We start from the raw sequence: 26,667 nt of genomic DNA, 5'->3' as shown, positions 1-26,667 counted from the left end.
GACGTCTCGAAGTGACTAGAGTGTGATGCGATTGATGGCAAGTTCAAGTGCCATAGGGTCATATGGGATGACTAGTCGATCACATAGATAGACTGTATGAGACACTATGTCGGGCAGTGACCGCTTATAGAGTTCTGGAAATTCATAAATCCTGGTCGTGGCAAGAGCTACTATAGTATTCTTATGAGTCGATTCTTTTGACTAGAGAATATTCGCCCAAGTTGGCACAAGTTTCTGATTGGCTTTGATTTATTCTCTACCACTATCGTAACGGAAGTCAAATGAGTATATTTTGGATCATGATGAACTGTGGCTATATGAAGGGAATAGTGCGATAGGAATTGTCCACCCCCTTGTCAGGTTTATTTGAAATCTCAGGGCTACTCGAGGACTAGTGAACTGAAAATGCGTGTCCACGCTCGGAAGGTATCTACGGTAGATAATTCCGGTCAGACAGTTACTCTCCAGATCTAGAAAACCACTCAAGATATGATCAAATGCAAGTACGGCCTGCAAGACACCTTGCATTGAGTGGGAGATTGTAATAGGACAAGAGAATTGGTGACGCACACATGTATCGGACAAGTGGGAGATTGTTGGAGTAAGTGTCCTAAACAATAGTGCGATCACATGTTTAAATCTCACATAAAGAATACGTAAGGGATGATTCATTTATATAGTCAACTGATCAACATTAATCAGTAATGATTGGCTAACTAGAGTTTGACATTACTTTTGTTTAACGGTGGTGATTAGTTGATCCCTTAAGATCACACCTACAGGACAATTTCCTTAACAGATAAGTTGATTAATTGTATACGGATACAAGTTAATCAAATCCTTAAATTTGAACAATTCATTAGTGAGTGAGAATATTTATATCTTATTTAATTTGATTAAATAAGATTTATTTTAGTAATTAAAAGATTTTATTACTAAGATTCATTATTGTTTGTGAAACAAGTAAATTAAGAATGATTGATTAATTGTAATTGCAAAATGTTGTGAATTATAATTTTATGACCCATTTTATTTATGTTATCAAGAATTACTAGACAATTTGTTATATGTAATTTAATTAATGTATATAATGATATTTATTTGATAAATATGCATTAAATTAATTAATAACATGTTACATGTTACATGTGACATGTTGTGTGACAAATGACAAATTGACAAAATAAAATAGATCACCTTATTATGTAGTGCACCGGTTTTAAGGGGATTATGGGGCTTATTATGTTTGTTAATTTTGAATGGCAAAACATAATCATCACCCTAATTCTCCTAGCCTTACATGCCTATTGATTAGAAAAGAGAAAAAGAAAAGAGGAAGCCATGCATTGGCTTATGGCCACCACCCCACCCGGCCTCCCCTCTTTATTATGAGAAATTTGTTCTCATTTTTTCTCTCTTAATCTTTGGCTTACATTCTTATATTATCATATTCTCAAAAATTGTTTTAGCTCCAAACATTGTTCATCTAAGTTCTAATATTACAATATAATATTACTAGTGTAGTAATAGAGATATTATTAGAATCTTTTTAAGGTTAAATAATATATTAATCTAGTTAATTAGTATATTATTTTTAAGGGAATTCTTGGGTGCAATTGTTAAGGAGTATCTCTACACTTGAGGTTGGAGGATCATCCATATTTTAAGCTCAAGAACAAATAAGGAAGGTGACCTTATTTGTGCCCTTATTTCGAACCAACAACAATGTAAGAACTATTGTTTTCTTATTTTATCTCTACTTTAGTTATGCATGCACTAGATCTTAATGAACTTATATTAATATTTTAATTAGTTCACCATTAGAAAAGTGTAATATTAGGTATATGAACCTAACAAAATGTACTTTAAAAGATAACGGTAGTAACTTTCTTGAATGGGAATCCAACATCAAAAGCATCGCGTTGTCCGACAACGTACTCGCTTACTTGACCGATGCCCCTCCCATCGATCGCGGTCCAAGGGCTTCATCGGCGGTGCGGACCGCCTATGATGACTATATGAGGATGTCCAATGATATCAAAAATGTATTGATATGGTCGATGTCCCCAAGTCTCAAGCTTTCATGCATTCCTTGAATGCGTACGAGATATTCCCTCGTATGGCTACTATGTTTTCACAAACTCCCAAAGTCCGCCAATACGAAGCGGCAGCACGCTTCTTTGAAGCAAAGCTTGAGAGGGGCCAAAAGGTTGGTCCCCGTGTACTAAAAATGGTCGAATATGTTGACATCCTAGAGCATCTAGGGTGTAACATTCCTAAAACTCTTGTGGTGGATTGCATCCTCCACTCACTTCCTACCAAGTTTGCCCACTTTAGGGTAAACAATAACATGAATGGCATGGATAAGAGTTATCATGAAATTCATGCGCTCCTCACCCAAGCGGAGATGGATATGGAAGCTAGTGGGAGTGAGAAAGGTGATGTTCTAACTATGAAGTTAAAGAACATGTCCCTTGGAGTTAGGAAGGAAAAGGGGAAAGAAAAGTCCCAATTCAAGAAATCATCAAAAAACAAGACAAGGGAAAGGGGAAAGTCATTGAGAATGGCAAACCTATGGCAAAGAATGTGAAACTCTCCGAGGCCGAATGTTTCCATTGTAATGGGAATGGGCATTATAGGAGAAGTTGCCCCAAATACTTGGAGGACCTCAAGGAAGGGCGTGTGACGCCTATTGGTATGATTTCCTCTCTCTATGTAATAGACGTTAATTATGCTTGCACTTCCACTTGGGTATTAGATACCGGATGTGGCTCTCACCTTTGTAATCATTTGCAGGGTTTAAGGGACGTGCGAGCTCTAGAAAAAGGTGATGTGGATCTCCGCATGGGGAATAGCTGCTAGAGTAGCGGCCTTTTCCGTGGGGACCTATGTGCTCACTTTAGCTAGTTGTTTAGAGTTGTTTTTAAAAAGTGTTACTTTGGACCAACTTTAACCAAGAACATCATCTCCATTTCCGCGTTAGACGCGGAAGGCTTTTGTTTTATGATTAAGGACAATTGTTGTACTTTTTCATTTAATGATTTGGTTTATGGTAAGGCCATTTCAATTGGAGGAATTTATGTTTTAAATGATGTTAACGACGTTTATCATATGGAAACTAAAAAGCTCAAAACGGGTGATCCAAATGAATCCTACCTTTGGCATTGTCGTTTAGGTCACATAAACGAAAGACGCATTAAGAGACTTGCTTCATCAAAAGTGCTCAAACCATTTGATTTCGAGTCTTATGGTATATTCGAGTCTTGCCTTTTAGGCAATATGACTCGTGCACCTTTTGCGAGATAAGGGGCACGAGCAAGTGAAGTTTTGGCTCTCATACATACTGATGTGTGTGGACCATTAACCATCACCGCTAGAGAAGGTTTTAACTACTTCATTACTTTTACTGATGATTTAAGTAGATATGGGTATATCTACTTGATGAAGAACAAAAGTGAAGCTTTTGACAAGTTCAAAGAGTTTCACAATGAAGTAGAGAACCAATTGGATAAAAAGATTAAGACCCTACGATCGGATCGTGGTGGTGAATACCTAAATTCTAAATTTGATTCACACCTAAAAGATTGTGGTATAGTATCATAATGGACTCCTCCTTGAACACCACAATTAAATGGTGTGGCCGAAAGGATAACCCAAACTTTATTAGATATGGTTCGGTCTATGATGAGTCTAACCGGGCTTCCTGATTCGTTTTGGGGTTTTGCCCTCTTGTCTGCAATATTTTCACTAAATCGAAGCCCGACTAAAGCGGCCGATAGGACTCCATATGAGATATGGATAGGGAAAGTCCCTCATTTGTCATTCATGCGTATTTGGGGTTGCGAAGCTTATGTCAAGATCAAGTCTGGCAATAAACTTGCACCCAGGTCTGACAAATGTCTTTTTGTAGGATATCCAAAGGAAACACGTGGCTATTCCTTCTACAATAAAAACAAGAACAAAGTGTTTGTGGCTCATGATGTTGTCTTCTTAGAAAAGGAGTTTATTTCTAGAAGACAGAGTGGGAGAAAATTTGAACTTGACAAAGTTCGAGAGCCACAAACCGAGAATTAGGTAGAGGAGAACGTGGAGGATAATGTTGCCTCCTCGTCTGAAATGGTAATCGTTCCTAGGAAGTCAGGTAGGATTCCTAATCTACCTGACCGCTACCTTGGTAACATCGAAGAGGATGGTGTTTTGTAACTTTTGGAAAGTAATGAACCCACTACCTACAAATAGGCCATGTCTAGTCCCGACTCCTCGCATTGGCTAGAAGCCATGCGGTCCGAAATGGATTCCAAGTACGAGAACCTAGTATGGGACTTAGTGGATTTACCTGAGGGAGTGCGACCCCTTCAGTGTAAATGGATATATAAAATTAAGCTCGGCGTGGATAAACATATAGATGTTTACAAAGTTAGATTGGTGGCAAAAGGTTTCACCCAAGTTCATGGTCTACACTATGACGAAACCTTCGCTCCAATCGCTATGCTTCGGTCTATTAGGATAATCTAAGCGGTTTTCGCATTTCATGATTATGAAATTTGGCAAATGGATGTCAAAACCGCCTTCTTGAATATGATTCTAGAAGAGGAAGTGTACATGACACACAACCTAAAGGTTTTGTGAATACATCTAACCCTAAGAAGGTGTGTAAGCTCCAGAAGTCCATCTATGGTCTTAAGCAAGCATCTTGGAGTTGGAATCATCGCTTTGATCATGTTATTAAACAATATGGTTTCACTAGATGTGTTGAAGAACCGTGTTTGTACATGAAGTTTAGTGGGAGTAAGGTTGCTTTCCTCGTCCTATATGTGGATGACATATTGCTCATCGGGAATGATATTCCATTGCTCACTTCCGTTAAGGAGTGCCTAGGGAATCACTTCCAGATGAAGGACTTGGGAGAGGCACAACGAATCTTGGGTATCCGGATCTATAGAGATTGGTCCAAGAGGATACTAGCACTGAGTAAAGAAGCTTATATTGACAAAGTTCTTGACCGGTTCAATATGAAAGACTTTAAAAGAGGATTTATACCTATGGGCCAAGGGATCACTTTGAGCAAGTCACAGTCACCCTCTACCCCTAAGGAGATTGAACGCATGAAGACCATCCCTTATGCTTCCCCTGTTGGGTCTTTCATGCATGCTATGATTTGCACTCGTCCCAACATCGCGTATGCCTTGAGCATGACAAGTTGTTATCAAGCCAAGCCCGGTGAGAGTCATTGGATAGCCGTAAAGAACATCCTGAAGTACTTGAGAAGGACTAAGGATTCCTTCTTAGTGTTTGGAGGAGAAACTGAGTTGCGTGTAAGAGGTTACACGGACACAAGTTTTAAACCGATCGGGATGATATGAAATCCCAATCCAGCTATGTGTTTATGCTAAATGGAGGAGCTGTTTGCTGGAAGAGCTTCAAGCAAAGTGTTACCGCGGATTCTACAACAGAGGCTGAGTACCTTGCAGCGTTTGAGGCTGCAAAGGAAGCTGTTTGGTTTGGCAATTTATGGAGGGACTAGGAGTAGTCCATTCCGCCAAAGATCCGATCACTCTATATTGTGATAACAGTTGGGCTATTTTTCAAGCCAAAGAGCCGAAGTCTAGTAATAAATCTAGACACATTTAAAGGAAATACCATGTAATTAGAAATTATGTGGAAAGGAAGGAAATAGACATTTGTAAGGTTGGGACAGACGATAATTTTGCTGATCCATTAACCAAGCCTTTATCAAAGGGTAAGCATGATGGTCATGTCGTCGCAATGGGATTGAGACAAGTACCATAATTTCTTTAGATTATGGATATATAATAATTGGATATTGTATCACTTCTTATATATATATGATAATCGCATTCATTGTTTAAGCATTCATTTATGAATTTTTCCATTTAGTGTGACTAAATTTATAATAAATTGTTTATCTGAATAAGTTGTGGAGACAATGTTGAACACTATTCAAGTGAATTAGATGAACATTGTATTTTGTCCCCGGTCACTTAATGAGGTGACGTCTCGGAGTGACTATATTGTAAGCCGATTGATGGTTGGTTCAACACCATGAGGTCACACATGATGACTGGTCGATTACATAGGCAGAGTGTATGACACTTTGCTGGACAGCCACCATTTAGAGAGTCCCTTAGTTTTATTAAAGACGCCTGGTCGTGGCAGGGATCTCTAAGATGTTCCTATGAGTCGATTCTTTTGACTGGAGACTATTATCCAAGTCAGTGCAGTTTCCGAGTGACTTTTGTTTTTGTCGTAGGTAGTGCCGTAAAAGGAGGCTAAAGGGCATGTTCTAAGTCATGTTGATCTGGATTGAGGGAAGATAGATAGGGCATACAAGAATTGTCCACCTACGTTGGGTTACTATATCTCAAGGCCACTCGAGGAGTTGTGACTATAAATGCGTGGCCACGCTCGGAAGTAATCTATGGTAGATTTTTCCGGCCTTGTAGTCACACTCCCGATCGAGAAAACCACTCGCGATATATTCACGTGCAAGTGCGACCTGAAAGACACCTTGCATTGAGTGGAAGATTAAAACGGACAAGAGAATTGGTAGCGCACACCTTGTGTCGGACAAGTGGGAGATTGTTGGAGTGAGTGTCATCCACAATAGTGCGTTTACATCATAAATCTCATTAAAGGAATATCATCAGGATATTTATTTTATGATCCTCATCAGTTGATTAACATAAATCGATAACGGTTGGCTGACTAGAGTTTGACGTTATTGTCGTGTGACAGCGGTGATCAACTGACCTCTTTTGGTCACGCCTAAAGGAACAAACCTCAATTGACAACTAATTAATTGTGTATGAGATACAATTTATTAGTCCCTTGATTTATTGACTAAAAGGTTAGTCGATCTTTTTAGTGAGATTCCAAGTTGCGAACTCGAGGCGCGGCAGTTATTATTTAATTATGCGATAATTGAATAATAAATTTTATGAGACGGGTTTTAGTTAATTAATTGTTAATTCACTAAAATTGTACTAATTGATTAATGTGATTAATATTAGTATGTAAGTAATATGTGTAGCTATACACGTATATTTACGGAGTGTTTTGGACAAATTTAATTCGGAAGCATTTAAACATAAAACGATGTTTAAAGTAAAATTACACGTATTTGTGCGACAAATATAAGAACCAAAATGGACCCGTAAATGGGACATTGAACCGTGTAAATAGAGTGTAAGTGGATGATTATAAACATAATTATTACACTCATGCTTTTTGTTCTTCCCTATTACTTTTGTTCTTTTCTATGAACAATTATATTGGACATAAAAAAAAACCACTCCACTCCCCACTACCCTAGCCGGCCTCCCTCCTCCTTTTCTACCTCACAATTGTTCATTTTACTTCACACTTGAACATTGCATGTGAAAAAGAAAATTAATTCATCTCTCTAAAAATAATAAAAATCCTTACTAAGAATTGTTAGTAATAAAAGATTAAAAATACTAAGTGTGTTAGTATTCACATATTATCAAGGGTATTTCTAATAGAATATCTACTTAGTATTTATTAGAAATTTGGGTGTTTGTTATTGAGTACTATTAGAAGGAGATCTTCTCTTTGAAGATTTGGTAAAGGAGGAACTTCCATATTTCATAAGCACAAAAACAATCTAGGTAGGTGATCTAGATTGTGCCTATTTTATCACCATCAACTCAATGTAAGGAAATCCGATTCCTCTATCTTTTTATTAAAATGCTTTAATATTGCATGCATGTTACATAGATCACCTAAACATAAATTATGAGATAATTTGACTTTTAATTAGAGTGTCTAATTAGGATCTATGATATTTCAATTATAACGGTATGCTGGGTGCATTTAAAGGGTTTTGGCTTAAAAAGGTGGGTTGACATGCCAAGCAATCAAACCCTGGTCTGTGGAGAGGTCCGTGCCAAACATGAGTACGGTCGGTTCCTAGTCCATTTCCTCGAGTAGTGAAAGCTATTGATACAAACATGAGTAAGCATCGTTGTATGGTTTACATCAATCGCTTTCCATCTTTAGGCCCAGATAAGAATTTGGACTGTCTAGATAGGACGATTGGTCGAATGGGTTGGGTTGAGCCTAGGAACACCGAATGAAACGACCTAAGAAGGTCGAGTAATGAAAATCGACAACTGTCTCGTATAAACTATTCCCTAACCTTATCCAAGTTTCACCCTCGGTAACACATATGTGTATGATCCCCAGCGTAGTCGCCAAACTGTGGACATGGGCCACCCGCGCCGCGCGCTTCCGCGCATTGGTTTCGAGGCGGCAGAACTTCTCCCACGGAACCTTAGTTTGCCAAAGCACGTCATGGGCCGTTACCGATTTTTGAGGCATTGAAACCGGTGAAGGTTGAATAAGCCTGCATTTGTGGAGTCGCCACCAATTTTTATGGAAAATTGGAACCGTTTGAATACGTCGCGTCATGTTAAGACACAAAGTAATGACATAAACAGTAAGAACTCATTACCCTTAGCATACTATGTCTAGAATGACTCTTGAAGATGACAATGGACACGGATGTCCAGAGATAACTGGAGTAAGGGGTGAGGGTACGTATTAGGAAGCTCTTTAATTCGAACACCTAATCCTGCCCGCCTCGATAGCTGCCTCTACTAATGATTAGGGAAGTTGTTCATATTTGATATGTCGTCGATGTAATGCATGCGATGCAACAAACATAGATTAATCCTTGCATTTGAAATTAGACTATGTCGGTGAGCTAACAATTTAGCACTAAATTTGGGGTCGAAGCAAATGTTAGATTAATTACATGTGAATGCCATACAATAAAATTATACATAATAATAATAATTAAAAATGAATTACAGTAATTAAAATTACAAAAGATTACAAGGCTTCATCTGATCTACGTCAAAAGCATGCTTAAAGACGGGATTTCAATGAAGAAAATAAAAAGAAAACAAAATTAGAATTGGAAATATGAAAATACGGCAAATTAGAGGTGATAATACGATTAATAGTCGATTTAAACCATAATTAGGAGCTACGTCAAAGCGAGATAGAGTTCAGGGACACAGACCAGCCCAGAACAGGCGCAACATTTGCTGCGTCCACTGGAAGAGGCACAGCACGTCCTGCGTCTGTTCTTGAGCTGGGCTGTGGCTGTGAAGTCAGAACAACGGGTTAGTTATCGTTTGTTGGTAGATTTAAGATCGATTATTGGTAATAGACTCAAGTGGAAGTGTTTTAACAGGTTACATGCATACTAATATCGTCACAAGTCAGATTAAAGACAAAGTTTAAATAAATTATTACGATGATTTATATAATTATAATCATACGATGTCAGATTTACAAAGGTCGAAACTTTAAACTTGAAAAAAAAAACGGAATTAAATTTTGATGAACCGAAATCAAATGAAGAAAACTATCTACAAAAGACGAACTCTAAAGACTTGATATGGGAAAATCGAACCTTTAAAATCCGGGTTTGAACAAGATGATGAAAACCCGCAAATATTGAATTATAAGGGATTTAGGTCAAATTAAAGCGTTATAATTTAAAAAGAATTATTAATACATGATTTATATACTGACATGACAAAGAAAACAAAGAAAAACGAAAGAAAATGGAAAACTGCAGAAGCTCGAGGAAGAAGAAGAGCAGGAGCAGCGGCAGCCTCTGGAAGAGGCGCAGCTGCTGCTGCGTTTCTTCTCGACGTCAAACCCTATTGTTTTATAAAAACGGTTTTAAGATATTGATTTTAAGACGGGTTTTGAACGTGCTTTTGATATAAACCTTACATTAGATGATACAAAATAAAAAGCACAATAAATAAATAGGATTTACAACCTCAGACTTACATCTTTGACGAAACGAGATTGACTAAAGTTATCGTTTTAGTGATTGCTCGACTCGAATTTGCGTTGAAGGTGCCCTTGTTAAAGGATTTAGATAAATTGATTAGGTTGATTAAAGTGGAGTTGGTCAAATTGGTCGGTCTATGCAACGTGACTGGGACTCAGGATGATCTGAGCTTACATGGTGGATTGATCAAGCACGTAGGCGTCGAAAGCAATAGCGTGGTCTAGAATGCAAAGAGAGAGAAAGAAGGGGCAGAACACTGGCGTGCCAAATATGGAGACCGAAGGTCTCTATTTATACTAAACACATGGAGGAGTTAAGGAATGACACGGATACGGAAACAAATCACGGAAATATTCTGGAAAGCGTGGAAAGAGGGATAGGGAAGAGGCGTAGCAGCCACTGCGACCTTTGGAAGAGGCGCAATACCAGCTGCGTCATTTCCCTAGAGGTTTCCTTCTCAGAAAGAAATATTTCCGCGTTTTTTTTATGGAATTTCGGTAGATATGCACTTCCTTATTTCGTGAAACACAATATGCAAAAGATATTTCCTTCAAAAATATTAAATTTAATTAGGAATAAATATCCAGAGAATTCTAGAACACTCCGAATATTCCGACTCGGCATTTAAACGATTTTTAGAAAATGAAGCGGTTTTATACCCGTACTCCAAATGAACTCTAATTACTGTCAAAACGACTGTATTGGTGCGTAGATGATGACCATGAGGTTGACACAAGTTTTTAAGCTATCACTCGATGATGAACTTACGAACTGCCATAAATCGCTCTGCATATCAAGCATGCGGCCCAATCATCACTGGATGGTTGGCAGGAGGTGTACAAATAAGGTATCTACAAGATGTATGTTGGAGGGTGATTCCTATCTTTCAGTATACCTTGTTTGTGACACCCTCATTCATTGCGGAAAAATAAACACGTAATTCTAGAATAAAACTGCATGGATATGTTTGTAATTGGTTCATTTGGGTAAAAACCTGTAATTTTTAAAACCTGAACCTGTTATAAAAGTATCCAAATGGGAAAGTGTCAAACATGCAAGCTCTAAAATAAATCTCATAATAAAAAATCGCTAAAGTCGCGAAACAAAGTTATACAACCCAAATATGATAAAGGGAGACATATGTCCCTAAAAAGTATATAACATAAAAAGTGTTTAAGGGTCACAATAAAATAAAGCCAATCTAGGTCCCAAGGTTACTTTGCTCGCTAGCTCGTCCATGTACCCCATATATGCATCACCTACCTGTCAATCGCATTTTATACAAATACAAAAGCCACAGTCAGTGGGGAGTAACTCCGAGTTCTCCCAGCCACGAAATGTCATAATTAATATAACATGTAAACATAAGAATATGAATATGAATAACACATAGCCTTAGCATATAGATGCTAGACAATCGTACTCATCATGTGAACAAGAATATAACAACACACAGTCCTAGCGTATGAATACTAGACCGACTCGTACTACACTATCATGTGAATCACATAACATCCAGGAATCCAAACTCTATCAACCATAGCCGGCTTGCATCTGACCTTCTATGATTCATAGAATCATCAACAAAAAAGGACAATATATCTAGAGACAGGCATAAGTTCCTAGTACAGTCAATAATCACTCTGTAACTCGAGTCTATACCACGAGGCCGGTAAGGTAAACACCCTAGTCCTAAACCTGCGCAGACCTAGCGACATGCGGAAAACTACCGCATCCAAGACCCATGATCACACCACATGAGTACCCCTAAGGAGTCCACCAAAGGGTTGGCTAGTACTTAAGCTGACCACATACTTCTAAGAGTACGTCAGGAGGTCATACCCTAACTTGGATAAGCCCACCAAGCTAAGACACAAAGGCTATTAAGCTATGAACATACACTCGTCAAAGACTATAAGGGCCTATCTATGACGAAGGCCGAAATACTCACCTAGGACCTAGTCCCAGCTTGAATACTTTAGCCCACACCACACAAGACAAGTAGGACACCCAACTAACCATAAGAGGGGCAAAGAGTCCAAACTTGCACACACACAAATGATCATACACACCCTAGCATATGAAAGACTACGCAAGAGCATATTCACAACAATCCAACAATATCTCCAATATCAATAATAATCCAAATTCCAGCTAACCAACAGTACCATAATCCATGAGAACAAGCTAAAATGGCAGAGAGGCAACAAGACTCAAGCATAAGGCATCCAAAGCATCTAACAACCAACATGTGAAATGATAATTACAAACATCAAGGCATAACATAAAACATCCAATAACAACCAATCTCACCTCAAAGACAAACCCTCGACCTGAGTCCCGCGACGGGTCATCGGTCAAATCGAGGCTGACCGGTTTAAACCTAGTTTGACCAAACTCATTCGGTCAATCGCCTGCCCACTCGTAGTCTTGGCCTACTTTGGCCCAAATCACAAAATTCATCACAATATCATTCTCATGCTATTTCCAATTTCTATCATGTGAACACTATCAACATAAAGAAAAACATTCCAACTTACAAAATAACTAATTCCACAAAATTCTCGCATAATAAAATAGCATAAATAACCGTCTCACACAAGGGTAAACTTTTCTATAAATTTTAATCGATAAAACGACGCCATTTACTCATACGGACTCCGAATTGAGTGATTCAAGTGGCTAAACCACCTAATTTTTCGATGCCGTTCAATCTGTCATATTTTTTGAAACATTGGAAACCATCTCGGTCCGGTACTGACGCGTTCCAGCCAACACGCCGACTTGTCACAACACATAATTCCTCATCCAAATTTGTTCCAAACAATAATATACAAATGGGTAACATAAATTAAACATAAGCATACTCATCTTACTCCATTCATTCATTTATCAACAAGATCGTCTCAAACAACAACAAACAACAACAACAACAAACAATAACAAACAACAAATACAACTACTAATGTGACATTAATTCGTCGAGTAACTCGGAATAGTTACCTTAAGCTAGCAAAGAGACAAGTAATAACTTGAGAAAGGTTCTAAAACCCAAAATTATGCATCATCTTCTGCAATATATGAGTCTCCTAACTCATCTTCATATTCTCACCTATAAGAACAACAAAAACACAATTATTAAGCTTAAATTCGAAAACCCTAAAAGATGAGCCTTAAATAAAAATTGGGGAAATGAAAATAAAGCTTACTAGTAGGTGAGGATTGAAGAGAGGATTCCGAATATATAATTTTTATGCGATTTGGTGGAGAAATGAAGAAGTTATGGTGGATTTAGGAATTGTAAGGAGGATTTTTGAGGTGAATTTGGTATTTAGAAGAAGGAAGTGATAGAATGAGAATTGAGGAAATGAAAGATAAAGAGGAGACCCATGGAGGATGGAGGGTGCATGGTTTGGGGTAGGGTGTTTGGGTGAGTTTCAATTGTTTACGTTTTGGTTCATTTCGACGGAAATTAGAAATATTCGTCAAACGCGATTTCCGAGAAAATTAAAGTTCTTAAACACCATTTTACTAAAAGATTTAGTACTCATATGCCCAATATCCAAAGTCGTTTACCCAACGACCGTAAGAAATGGGAAAATCCCAATTTTACGACTTTTATCCGAAATCTATTTTATCAAGGGAAAAGATTTAAATATAGTTTAAATCACTTTTAAACATTTCTAAACTATCAAAAATAATTACATTTATTCAAAATAAAATAAGATTATATTTTATCAAATAAATTTTATTTCAAATAAATTAATATAAAATTAAAATAGATTAAAATATTACTTTTAAAATATAATAAAGGTCTTCAAATTTACGGGATGTTACATTGTTGGTCTCATTTTATATTGTCATATGATTAGGTAAGTATAGTATTGCATGCATTGAACATTTATATCGTTAAGCTAACACTTGGGTTTTGAATTGTCTGTGGTGAACCATATGGTGATTTCCGCCCATATGGGGAGCAGTGTGACAGGTGTGCATATTGAGTCGCGGGCTTTGGGAGCGGTCTTCATTGTTGTCACTACTTACAATTGTCTTAGTTTTTGACATTTAAACTCTTATTTCGATTTGGTTGTATAACATTTGGGATGGTATTTGCATCCCTTAACTTGTAACCACGTAACTACAACTTATTTATTTCTTTATATTGAGTTTAGAACTTCTTTACTTGATTGTTCGCACTACAAATTTGGGAAACCAAGTCTTGTAATGTCTCCATGCGTTGGGAATGCCTAAGGGAAAGAATCCCGACTTATGGGGGTGTTACGGCAAGATAGTCATGAAAAGGCTCATCTTTGAGGTTTGAGACGAATCCGTCATTCATTATGAAAGGCCAAGCTTTATTACCTACAAAATAGGCACTAAAACTATAAGGAAACCGTGAAAATGATCCCAAGGAACAAGTGTTCCCTAGGACAAAATTAAACAAGATAAAATTCAACAACTAAATAGCAAACAAAACCGTCCTCCCGGCAACGATGCCAAAATTTTATATGATGTCGCAACTTAATCAAAGATGAATACCCTAGACACAAAGGTCGAACACAAGGAGACAGGAGTTGCTATATAAGTTGTTAAGGGGTAAATTCTATCTAGGCCGGTTATCGATTGATTATATGATTGAGTTTGTAAACAATAATAATAGAGGAAGAGTTTAGGGAGGTCGGGTCACACATGCTAACTATGTAAATGCTCAAATTAAACATAGAAGTTGATAATATCGTTAATTCTTTTGACTTAAAGACAACCACCTTGATGTAACTCATATTTGCACACATTTAGTCCCCGAACTAGACTCGTTCCTATGCTTTCTTGCTTATATTAGGGCCGTTTCCATCATTGGCTTCCTACTTTGCGTATTCTTTAAGGTTTTGTGCCCTTGGTAGCGAAGGAGCGCTAGCCCTACGTGCATGGAGCAAAAATGGAGCAAAATTGATCGCATTCAATGACCAAGCATCAAAGGGGAGACCGATACTAAATGCCTAAGTAGATAGAACGAGTAGAAATGGGCAATGATGAAGACCCCCATGACCCCATAATGATCCCCATGGATCTTGAGGCAGTCAAAGAAGAGGAAACTTTGTTGATCCATAATCCAGGCGTCCTGAGAGCTGCCCGGGCATCCCGAAACTCAGTTCGAGCGTCCCACAAGCAGGACAGGCAGCTCCCTATACAGCATGAGCGTCTATATGTAGGGAGGTCGTGAGGCTCCTTGAGGACTTGCAACGCGTTAATCTTCTTTTTAGGGACTTAGTCGTGATTTAAGCCCTTAGTTACCCTAATACTTGTACTTAGTATAAATACTCCATTTTATTAGGAGATCATTATCAAGTCATTAGAGTATATTAGAGATCAATTAGCTTAATTATATATTAAGCCTTCCTTAATTATTGAAGAATTCTTATATCTAGTTGGGTAATTGGAAGATTATTTGGATTTATTGAAGAATTGACAGCTCTTCATTCATCAATCAAGTTTTCTTCTATTATTCTTTCCTTCCATTAGTTTATCATAAGTTTGGTACAATTTCTTTACCCCATGCTTAATTATTATTTGTTATCTTAATCGTTCATCATGTTTGGACTTGTTAATATGATTGACACCCCTATTAGCATGTTTACCATGATCATGAGTGAGTAGTCACGTAGCTTGGGTTAATGGGGGATTAGAGGAATTAATCATGGGGGTAGATCCATACTTAATTTAATATGTTTTCATAAGATTTCTTGCTTGTTGTAGTTTCAACTTATGCACATGTTATGCTTGATGAATTTCTTGATTGACAACCTTTCATGGATCTCTTATCCATTCAACAAGACTTGTAAGATATAAACTAACTCAAGGCTTGTTAGACCATGCATATAGTTGAATAGGAATAAATTAAGTCGACTTGTAGGTGTTGTAAAATATTGACCAACTCGGCTCCGGGATTCAAATCTTCCTAGGAATTGTAAGACATAAACTAACTCGATTCCACTACAACAATAATTTGCTTGTGACTATGTAAACATGTTTGTATGATCTTCACCATAACTCCCCTATAAACCCATGACACCCAAGTGTATTTTATCAATTATTTACATTCTCATTTACTTTACTTGCTTTGTTTTAGTAGTTTAGATAACCATCTCAACCCAACTAAATTGTGACACCCTAAGGCATAGCTACTTGCAATCGATAACTTAATCCAATACCCGTCCCTTGACATCCGACCTTTACTCACCACTCTACTAAGAGTAGTTTGTTAACATTATAAATATTGTTTTGGTTGGTTAGCTTAGGGGAAAAAGTTTTAAACCGAATCAAAAATGGCGTCGGTGCCAGGGACGGTGTTCAATTGAACTGTTATCAATATTTGCTTTTAGTTGCGTCTTTCTTTGCCTTAGGGAAAAACATTCCCCAGGGTACTTCTCACCTTTTTCTCTTAGTTTAAATTGCATAATGGACCATAGAGATTGTTGTGTAGAGGACCATGCAAGTTCTACTCTCATCAAAGACCCTTTGGAAGCTTTGGAGGCCTTGGAAGCAAGTGAGGCCAATGGTAAACATTGGGCATTAGAAGTAGATCTCCTTGAGGCCGCTCTAGTCAACAAAGAGCTCACCTATGAGCAATCCATGAGGATAGATAACATCCTCAAAAATCATCGCAACCAATCAACGTGGTACAAGCAATGAGAATAGAGGTGGAAAGCGTAATGGAGGTGGAACGCATCCCTAATGAACCATCAAAGGTAGAGGTTGAGGTACAAACACCATATCTAAAACCCCTTCCCCCTAATTTTAAGTATGCCTACCTTGATGAGTCTGAAACCAAACCCGTGATTGTCAATAAGAAACTTGATGATTATTAATTGGAAAGTTTGCTTGGTCTGTTAAAAGAACATGAGAAGGCTATAGGTTATAGTCTAGATGACCTTAATGAAATAAGTCTCGACTTTTGGATGCATAGGATTCATCTAGAGGAGGACCATAGACCTACCATCCAAGGAAAAAGGAGACTAAACCCCCACATGCAAGAAATTGTCAAAGCAGAGGTTATGAAATTGCTTGATGCGGGAATCATCTACCCCATATCGGATTCCTTGTGGGTTAGCCCCGTTCAAGTGGTACCCAAGAAAGAAGTTACCACGGTCGTGAAAAACAAGGACTAGCTAATACCCACAAGGAATATTACCGGTTGGCGAATGTGTATTGATTATCGTAAGTTGAATTCCGCAACAAGAAAAGATCGTTTCCCTCTTCACTACTACAATTTAAGGCTTCGAGAACGCCCCTTAAAGAACGGTTAATAGCGGAACCGGTCTGCTTCTTATTTTTTGTTTGGCGCGCATCCAAGATTTCATTAGAGATCGGTTGCTTGTTTTAACCGTGCTCTTAGATAAACAAAGAGAACGGTTAGGGTTGACCAACCGTCATAATTAAATAATAGACCGGTTAATTAGCGTAACCGTTCTCTTAAATAAACAAAGAGACCGGTTATTTAGTTTAACCGTTCTCTTAAATAAACAAAGAGACCGATTATTTAGTTTAACCGTTCTCTTAAATAAACAAAGAGCACGGTCACAATCACTGACCGTTCTGCTTTAAATCCCTAATACAATAGACTTGCCGTTTAACACTCATATCTCCTTCAAACGCTACAATCATCTCTTTCGCCCTATCACAAATTGGTTTCGCCCCAGCATCGGTTTGATTTCCCTATACTCATCTCGTCCCTGGTTACCCTTGATTGTCGATTGTCGCTTCTACTCCGGCCACCACCTGGTTGTGCACGCCTTTCATCGTTGATGATTGTTCTGCTGGTAAGACCCTATTTCACTTCCCTTAAGATTTAGGGTTTGCTTCTTAATTTCGTAGTTCGCCACATTTACTGTGTGTTGTATAATTACGATAATCAACAATTGACTGAACATATGTCGCTAGATCAAATGCGGATTCTTTTTGTTACACATTGTCTTATAATATTAATCGCAAATGGAATTAGGATTTAGGAATGGAAGAGGTTAGAAAAGGTAGGATTTCATATGAATAGCAGAATCAGGTATTATATATGGTTTCATATTTCTTATTTATACTATGTAGTGGCAAAGTAAATATCAGCTTGTAGTGACAGTACTGCCATTGGAGACATTATGTTGAAGGTTAAAGGTTGGGTGGGGAGTTTATATTCTCCCACAATGCTTCTCTAATTATTCATTACTTTGTTCATATTTTTGATTTTTTATCATTAATCATATGGTTGATGATGAAGATGTTGGTTTCGAGAAGGTTTGTTATGGTTACCATCTCACATTCTTCATAAATCATGAAGCTTGTGTCGATGTTAATGTTGGAATATGTGTCCTCCGACAATAATGCGATCACGACTGTTGATCTTGATGATCACATGTTTAAATCTCATTATAAAGAATACAATTGGGAAGTAATATTGTTATCATCAACTGGTCAACATATATCGGTAATGATTGGCTGACTAGAGTTTAACATTACTGTCGTGCGACGGTGGTGATCAGTTGACCCCCTAGGTCATACCTATAGGGCAACACTCTTAATTGATTATTTAATTAATCGTATAACGTTACGAGTTAATTAAATCACTTGAAAATTGACGGACGATTTTAGAAGTAAAATTTACGTATCATATTAAAATGTGATTAAATGAGATACGGTCTGAGTAATCGAATTGTATCATTACTCGGATGAAATTATTGTTTAAAGAAACAATCGGAATTGAATGAATTTTTATAAATACAATCTGTTGTGATTTATAAATGGAAAAATATTTTGGTACAAGTAATTATGAAATTACTAAGTCGATTTTTGTATGTGACGTATTTTTAATAATACGTTGATTTTTAATATGTTAAAAATACATAACAAATTTATGTGACATATGACATGTGACATATTGACAATTGACAAAAATAAAATGGATTACTTGTTATCCATGTGTGCCGAAATAAAGGAGTGGTTTAGGCTAAAATTGTGTTTGATTAAGTTAATGGAAACACAATGATTACCTACTATTTAGCCATGCAACCCTATTGTTTATTGTTAAGAGCAACAATTGCATGCATTGGCTCCCCCAAAAGCTCCCCTTCCACCCGGTTTTTGAGAAGAGAAAACCATCATGGTTTTTCATCTAATTAACCTAATAACATACAAAATGTTGTACATCACTAATTCATTCCATCACTCATCCAAAATTAGAATTCTAGAGAGAAAAATAATTCTCCTCTTCTTCTCTCTATAAACCGAAAATAATTAAGTGTTTATAATATTTTTGGGTCAATTTTCTACTAAATTAATATTGTACTAGTTCCTATAATATTAATTTTTATTAAGAGAAAGCCTTGGGTATTAAGCTTAGGGAGAGATCCTATACTTGGATCTTGGTTCTTCCATTTAAGGATAGCACAAGAACAAGAGAGAAAGGTGATCTCTCTTGTACCCATAAAACCGAAACATCCAATGTAAGAACATGATTTCTCCTCTATTTTGCTCTTTTGTTTGCATGCATAAAATCCATATTTAATTTTATGACAAATTAAATTAAGACATATATGAATATATTAGTATATAGATCTACTTTTCCTTCAATCGGTATCAAGAGCCACGGTTGTTTGCATGCAAATCGGTTAAAAGTTTTTCCGAGTTATAAGAATAACATATAAAACTTGTAAAATTTGTGTTATTATGATATATCACGAAATTATCTCATGCATGTTAATATTTCTCGTCCTAAAATGTTTTAGGATATTTTGGTTAATTTTACGGATTTTTATTGTTCATATTATACCATAATGGCATTTAAATATGATTTTATGAGTAAAAATGTCATTTTCGGTCTAAAATTAGCTATACTTCGAATTTTCCAGTGATTTTTGGATATGTTGTCACATATATTATTTTGAGATAACCTGTAAATTTTCATAATTTTTGGACTTGTTATGCTCGAAAAATGGATTTTTCATTATTAAATTCGGATTTAAGTGAAAAATAGGTTAATATGAGTTAAATTTCGAATCTGGTCATATAAATTTAATATATTGTCACATGAAATTTTACAAGATGTGTGTAAAATAATTGGCTATAAAGAAGTCTTTTTGCATGATTTATGGATTTTTGAATAAAAATAGCATAAATAGTGACATTATTAGTGAAAAATTAATAAAACATAATCTATGACTTAGGAAAAACGTCTAATGTTGCTTTTTATTATCTTTTTCAGATCTAAAATTGAAAAGTTAATGAATATAATTTTTCCATGTTTTTATGATTATTTTAGTTAAAACCGATAAACCGCAACATTGTTTTTCCGGAAAAATTTCGAAATTTTTAACCTAAGATTTCGAACATTATGAGTGTCATGGTATTTTTCCAGAATGTTCATGAGTTTAAATTTCAAATTTTGAATTTATTTGAAATTTTGTGATTTATTTGAGGTTTATAGCTTATTTTTGTATTTTTTAGTCTATTAATGAACAATTTTATAAATATATGAGTTAATTATGGTCAAATTATTAGTGAAGACTAAATTTTGAGTCCTAAGAGGTTAGGGTAATTAACTTATGCATAAATATGAATTTATGTAATTTTAGTGATTGTAAAATGTTGAAATCACGCAAATCCGTAAAAACCGAGTAATATACGATATTGGCTAATTAAAGGCGATTACCACGAGCGGTGATACTCATTGGTCCACACACATCGGTGTGTATGAGTCCCAATAGCTCACTAGCTCGTGTCCCTTTACCACTAAAAGGATTACGAGTCATTTTGCCAAGTAGGCAATATTCGCATGTACCATATGATTGATAATCAAATGGTGTAATCACATTAGTCGAAATTAATCTTTTGATGCGATTCTCGTTTATGTGACCTAATCGACAATGCCAAATGAACGCTTCACTTGGGTCACTTGATTTGAGTTTCTTTGATTGAATGTTATAAATATCATTAGTCGGATTTGAGGTCTCTAAAATGTAAATGCCATTGATAGAGGAAGCTTGGCCTATAACCAAGTCGTTCCTAGAAATAGTACAACGATTGTTCTTAATGGCAAAACAAAAACCGTCCATCTCTAGCATGGCGATTGAAATAATGTTTTTAGAGAGTGTAGGCACATAAAAACAATTATGTAAATACAACTCAAATCCGTTAGGCAAAGCTAAAACATAAGTTCCTTTGGATTCGACCGCTACTCGAGCTCCGTTTCCAAGGCGTAGATCCACATCTCCCTTGCTAAGCCTCTTCACATCTCTTAAACCCTATAAATGATTACAAAGGTGAGAACCACAACCGGTATCTAGTACCCATGTCGTAGTGGAAGTATAATTTATATCAATAACATAAATTTCCTTAGGAATTTTACCTTTTGGAGTGATGATTCCTTCCCTTCTATTTCGCAAATATACGGGACAATTCCTAAGCCAATGTCCCATGCCATAGCAATAATGGCACTCATCATTAACTTGCTTGAAGTTTTTGATTTTCTTTCCCTTCTTCTTGAACTTTTTGCCCTTTGAAGCAAGAACTTGATTGGTTGAGCTCCCACTAGTTTTGTCATCTTTATCTTCCAGAGACAAAGACCCTATAGATTGTATGAGGTGGTCTTCCTGAGACGGGCTCACACGAGATCTAGTAGTAGTAGGTGGTTTAGAAGAAGTGATGAAGTTAAGGTTTCCATCCGAACCTATCCCAAAATGAAGTTCTCTAGTAGTGTCGAAATCATTGTTGGAGCAAACTTCGTCAAAAACATTGTGGTAAGACTCAATAGTTATCGTTGCGGTAGCGTTTGATGGATTCATTCTAATGAACTACAAATATGGAGGAAAAGGAAATATTAACATTTGTCTTTTTAAATCATACTTGTAAACGATTAACAAGATATGAGCATTTATATAGTGACCTCTACCCAACTATCATAAATGATTCCAAGATCCAAATTCATATTAACTTGGGCACGGTATGGCCGATGAAACCCTTATCAATATAACTCGGTGGATTAACGTTTTAATCGATTCTACTTTTAGAACTCTTGGTCGATAAAATTACTCTAATAATTATCTTTAGCCCAAAACACATCCGACAAGGGCACGGTATGGCCGATGAAACCCTTATCAAAAACTTTTGTTGAGTTCAATCCAAATTTCGAATAAATGTGTCCATGATCCAAGTCCACATCAATTTAGGCACGGTATGGCCGATGAAACCCTCATCAATATGAACTCGGTAGATAGACATTTATCACCCACTTCCCCTACGTAACAAGGTTTGTACCCCGGTAGGGCCGAGTGCACTCCCTCGCGAAATAGGTTTTCATGGTTTCTACTATTTGGTAAGGCTATGTCTCAATTAATTGTTTTAGCGAGAGGTCATGTCAATTTATTATCTATCACGTTTTAAGTGAACTAAAGCGGTGAACTACGATAATTCTAATTGACACGGTCGATGAACTCGATTAGAGGATGATGATGCATGTTTTAGTTATGGCGATTTAGCGATGCATGCGACATATAAATAAAATGCAAACATAAAAATAAATCCTAGTATGGCCTTCCAAAAATAGAAAAACTATTTAACTATTACATATTTGGAAACCAACTACATTGGTCCCTTGAACTTCGGTTGTGGCACGCATCTCGAGGTAACACCGTCTTTATGTATCACCATCTTGAAGAAATCCGTCTTTGGGAACTCCGAGATAAATTAAATTACATAGCAAATTACATAATTTCCTATTATACATTTGTAACTAAAATAAAATAAATCTATTAAATTACAAAACGGTGATACGAGATCATAATAAAATTACAACCGAATCGATACCCCCATATATTTCGGGAAATACCAATTAAAATCTCAGGCCATACTAAGTAAAAATTACATAATTTAAAAATTACATAAATTAAAATTATGACAATCATAAAGAAAATGCAGCATTATAATATGCATGAACATGCCCAATTTTATGCTAAATCGCCTTTAATTAGCCAATATCGTATATTACTCGGTTTTTACGGATTTGCGTGATTTCAACATTTTATAATCACAAAAGTTACATAAATTCATATTTATGCATAAGTTAATTACCCTAACCTCTTAGGACTCAAAATTCAGTCTTCACTAATTATTTGACCATAATTAACTCATATTTCTAAAATTGTTCATTAATGGACCAAAAATTACAAAAATAAGCTATAAACTTCAAATAAATCACAAAATTTCAAATAAATTCAAAATTTGAAATTTAAACTCATGAACATTCTGGAAAAATACCATGACACTCATAATGTTCAAAACTTAGCTTAAAAATTTCGAAATTTTTCCGGAAAAACAATGTTGCGGTTTATCATTTTTTTAAAAAAATAATCATAAAAACATGAGAAAAATTTTATTCATTAAATTTTCAACTTTAGATCTGAAAAAGACAATAAAATGCAACATGTGACGTTTTTCCTTAGTCATAGATTATGTCTTATTAATTTTTCACTAATAATGTCACTATTTATGCTATTTTTCTTCATAAAATCATAAATCATGCACAAAGACTTCAATATCGCCTAATATTTTACACACATCTTATAAAATTGCATGTGACAACATACTAAATTTCTATGACCAGATTCGAAATTTATCTCATATTAACCTATTTTTCACCTAAATCCGAATTTAATAATGAAAAATCCATTTTTCGAGCATAAGAAGTCCCAAAATTATGAAACTTTACAGGTTATCTCAAAATAATATATGTGACAACATAACCAAAAATCACTTGAAAATACGAAGTATAGCTAATTTTAGTCCGAAAATGACATTTTTACTCATAAAATCATATTTTAATGCCATTATTGTATAATATGAACAACAAAAATCCGTAAATTAACCAAAATATCCTAAAAACATTTTAGGACCAGAAATTTTAACATGCATAAAGATTTTCGTGATATATCATAATAACACAAATTTTACAAGTTTTATATGTTATTCTTATAACTCGGAAAAAGTTTTAACCGGTTTGCATGCAAACAACCATGGCTCGTGATACCGATTTGAAGGAAAAGTAGATCTATATACTTAACATATTCATATATGTTTTAATTTAATTTGTCATAAAATTAACAAATGATCTTATGCATGCAAACGAATAAACAAGATGAAGAAGAACTGTTCATCTTACATTGGATTTTCGGTTTTAGGGCACAAGAGAGATCTCCTTCTCTCTTGTTCTTGAGCTTTCCTTTTGGATGAACGAAGACCCAAGTGTAGTATCTCTCCCAAGGAATTATACCCAAAGCACACTCTTAATTAAAATCAATATTATAAATACTAGTACAATATTAATTTTGTAAGAAAAATTGACCCAAAATAATTTTGGTTTTTGTCTCCTAAAACCGGGTAGGAGAAAGAGGAAGAAAGGAAAAATATTTTTATCTCTCTAAAAATATTTTTGATGAGATGAATGAAAATGAAAATTATCACACACACATGCATATGGTGAATAATCAATTTTAAGCAAAAGAACCTTTGTTCTTTTCTAGGGGAAACCGGGTAGGAGGGTGGAGGAAGGCAAATGCATGGGCTTGGTGCTCTTCCACAAGAGACACTAGGTATGCATGCCTAGTTGTAGAAAAAATGATTACATCTTCCACTAATTTTAATTAACATTATAAGAATATGTTAATCACACCCAATATTTCGGTCCATATGGATAACATGGAATCCATTTTATTTTTGTCAATTGTCAATATGTCACATGTCAAATGTTACATAAATTTGTTATGTATTTTTAAAATATTAAAAATCAACGTATTAATAAAAATACGTCATATACAAAAATCGACTTAGTAATTCATAATTACTTGTACCAACATATTTTACCAATTATAAATCACAACAAATTGTATTTATAATAATTCATTCAAATTTAATTGTTTCTTTAAACAATAATTTCATCTGAGTAATGATACCATTCGATTACTCAGACCGTATCTCATTTAATCATATTATAATGAAATACGTAAATATTACTTCCAAAATCGTCCGTCAATTTTAAATAAATTAATTGACGCATAACGTTATACGATCAATTAATTAATCAATTAAGAGTGTTCCCCTATAGGTATGACCTAGGGGATCAACTGATCACCACCGTCGCACGACAGTAATGTCAAACTCTAGTCAGCCAATCATTACCGATATATGTTGATCAGTTGACAGTAAATATTACTTCCCAACTGTATTCTTTATAATGAGATTTAAACATGTGATCATCATGATCAACAGTCGTGATCGCATTATTGTCGGAGGACACATATTCCAACAGGTTGTATCATTCATTGTTCTCTTTGAAAAGGTAAAACAAAGCGCCAAATAAATAGACAACTTTATCAAAGAGACCGGTTCTCATATGCAACCGTTCTCTTTGATATATCAAAGAGCACGGTTATGGAGCGCAACCGTTCTGATTATTGTTACAACGAGACCGGGTTGACTTTTTTTCAACCATGCTCTTAAGTAAAAGAGAACGCTTGGCCACAGGACGGTCCAAAATGGCTTTAAGAACGGTGTTTGACCGTTCTCTTTGATCAAAATTGTAGTAGTGCTTCCATTCATTGACCAAATGCTTGAGAGTCTTTCCTCTAACAAATTCTTTTTCTACCTTAATGGGTACTCGATATTCTTTCAAATCCCGATACACCCAGATGACCAACATAAAACCACCTTCACTTTCCCCTATGGAACATTTGCATATAGAAGAATGTCCTTTGGGCTATGCAATGCTCCTGCTACCTTTTAAAGATGCATGATGAGTTCTTTTCCAATTATTTAGAAACCATAATGGAGGTTTTTATGGATGATTTTAGTGTTTATGGGAAGGACTTTGATTCTTGTTTGCATAATTATCTCTCGTCTTGCAAAAACGTGAAGATGTTAGCCTTGTTTTGAATTAGGAAAAATGCCATTTCATGGTAAATGAAGGAATTGTCCTAGGTCATTTGATTTCGGAAAAGGGCATCGAGGTAGATAAAGCTAAAGTTGAGGTGATAGAGAAATTACCGCCACCCGTGAATGTCAACGGTGTACAGAGTTTTCTCGGTCATGCGGGGTTTTATCGACGATTCATAAAAGATTTTTCCAAAATTGCAAAGCCCCTCACTCAACTTTTGCTTAACGATGCCCCGTTCCAATTTACTCATGAGTGTGTTGAAGCTTTTGATAGGATCAAGGAGGCTCTAATTTCGGCACCAATCATTCAACCCCCAAATTGGGAGTTACCTTTTAAGATAATGTGTGATGCAAGCAACTATGCCGTTGGCGCGGTTCTTGGCCAACGAGTTGGGAAAGCTTTACATGCTCTATACTATATAAGCAAGACCCTTGATGCATCACAAATCAACTATGATACCACGGAAAATGAACTTCTTGCTATAGTCTATGATTTGGACAAGTTCCGCTCCTACCTACTTGGAGCAAAGGTGATAGCATTCTCGGACCACCGTGCTCTTAGACATCTCTTATTGAAAAAGGAATCAAAGCCACGCTTGTTGAGGTGAACCACAATAGAAAGTGCAAGGAGTTTTGGAAGGTGGCCACTCATCCCCATATGGTGGACACCATGGAGCTCGGAGAACGATTGCCAAAGTCCTACAATTGGGCTTCTATTGGCCTACTATGTTTGAAGATGCTAGAGAATTTATCACGCATTGTGACCCTTGCCAAAGAACCGATAACATATCTTGGGGGAATGAGATGCCACAACGAGGCATTTTGGAGGTTGAAATCTTTGATGT

Source organism: Silene latifolia, chromosome X (genome assembly GCF_048544455.1).
Source record: "Silene latifolia isolate original U9 population chromosome X, ASM4854445v1, whole genome shotgun sequence".
In the NCBI taxonomy this organism is placed as follows: domain Eukaryota; kingdom Viridiplantae; phylum Streptophyta; class Magnoliopsida; order Caryophyllales; family Caryophyllaceae; genus Silene; species Silene latifolia.
The sequence above is the reverse complement of the archived record's forward strand: the minus strand, read 5'-3'. Positions refer to the sequence as shown.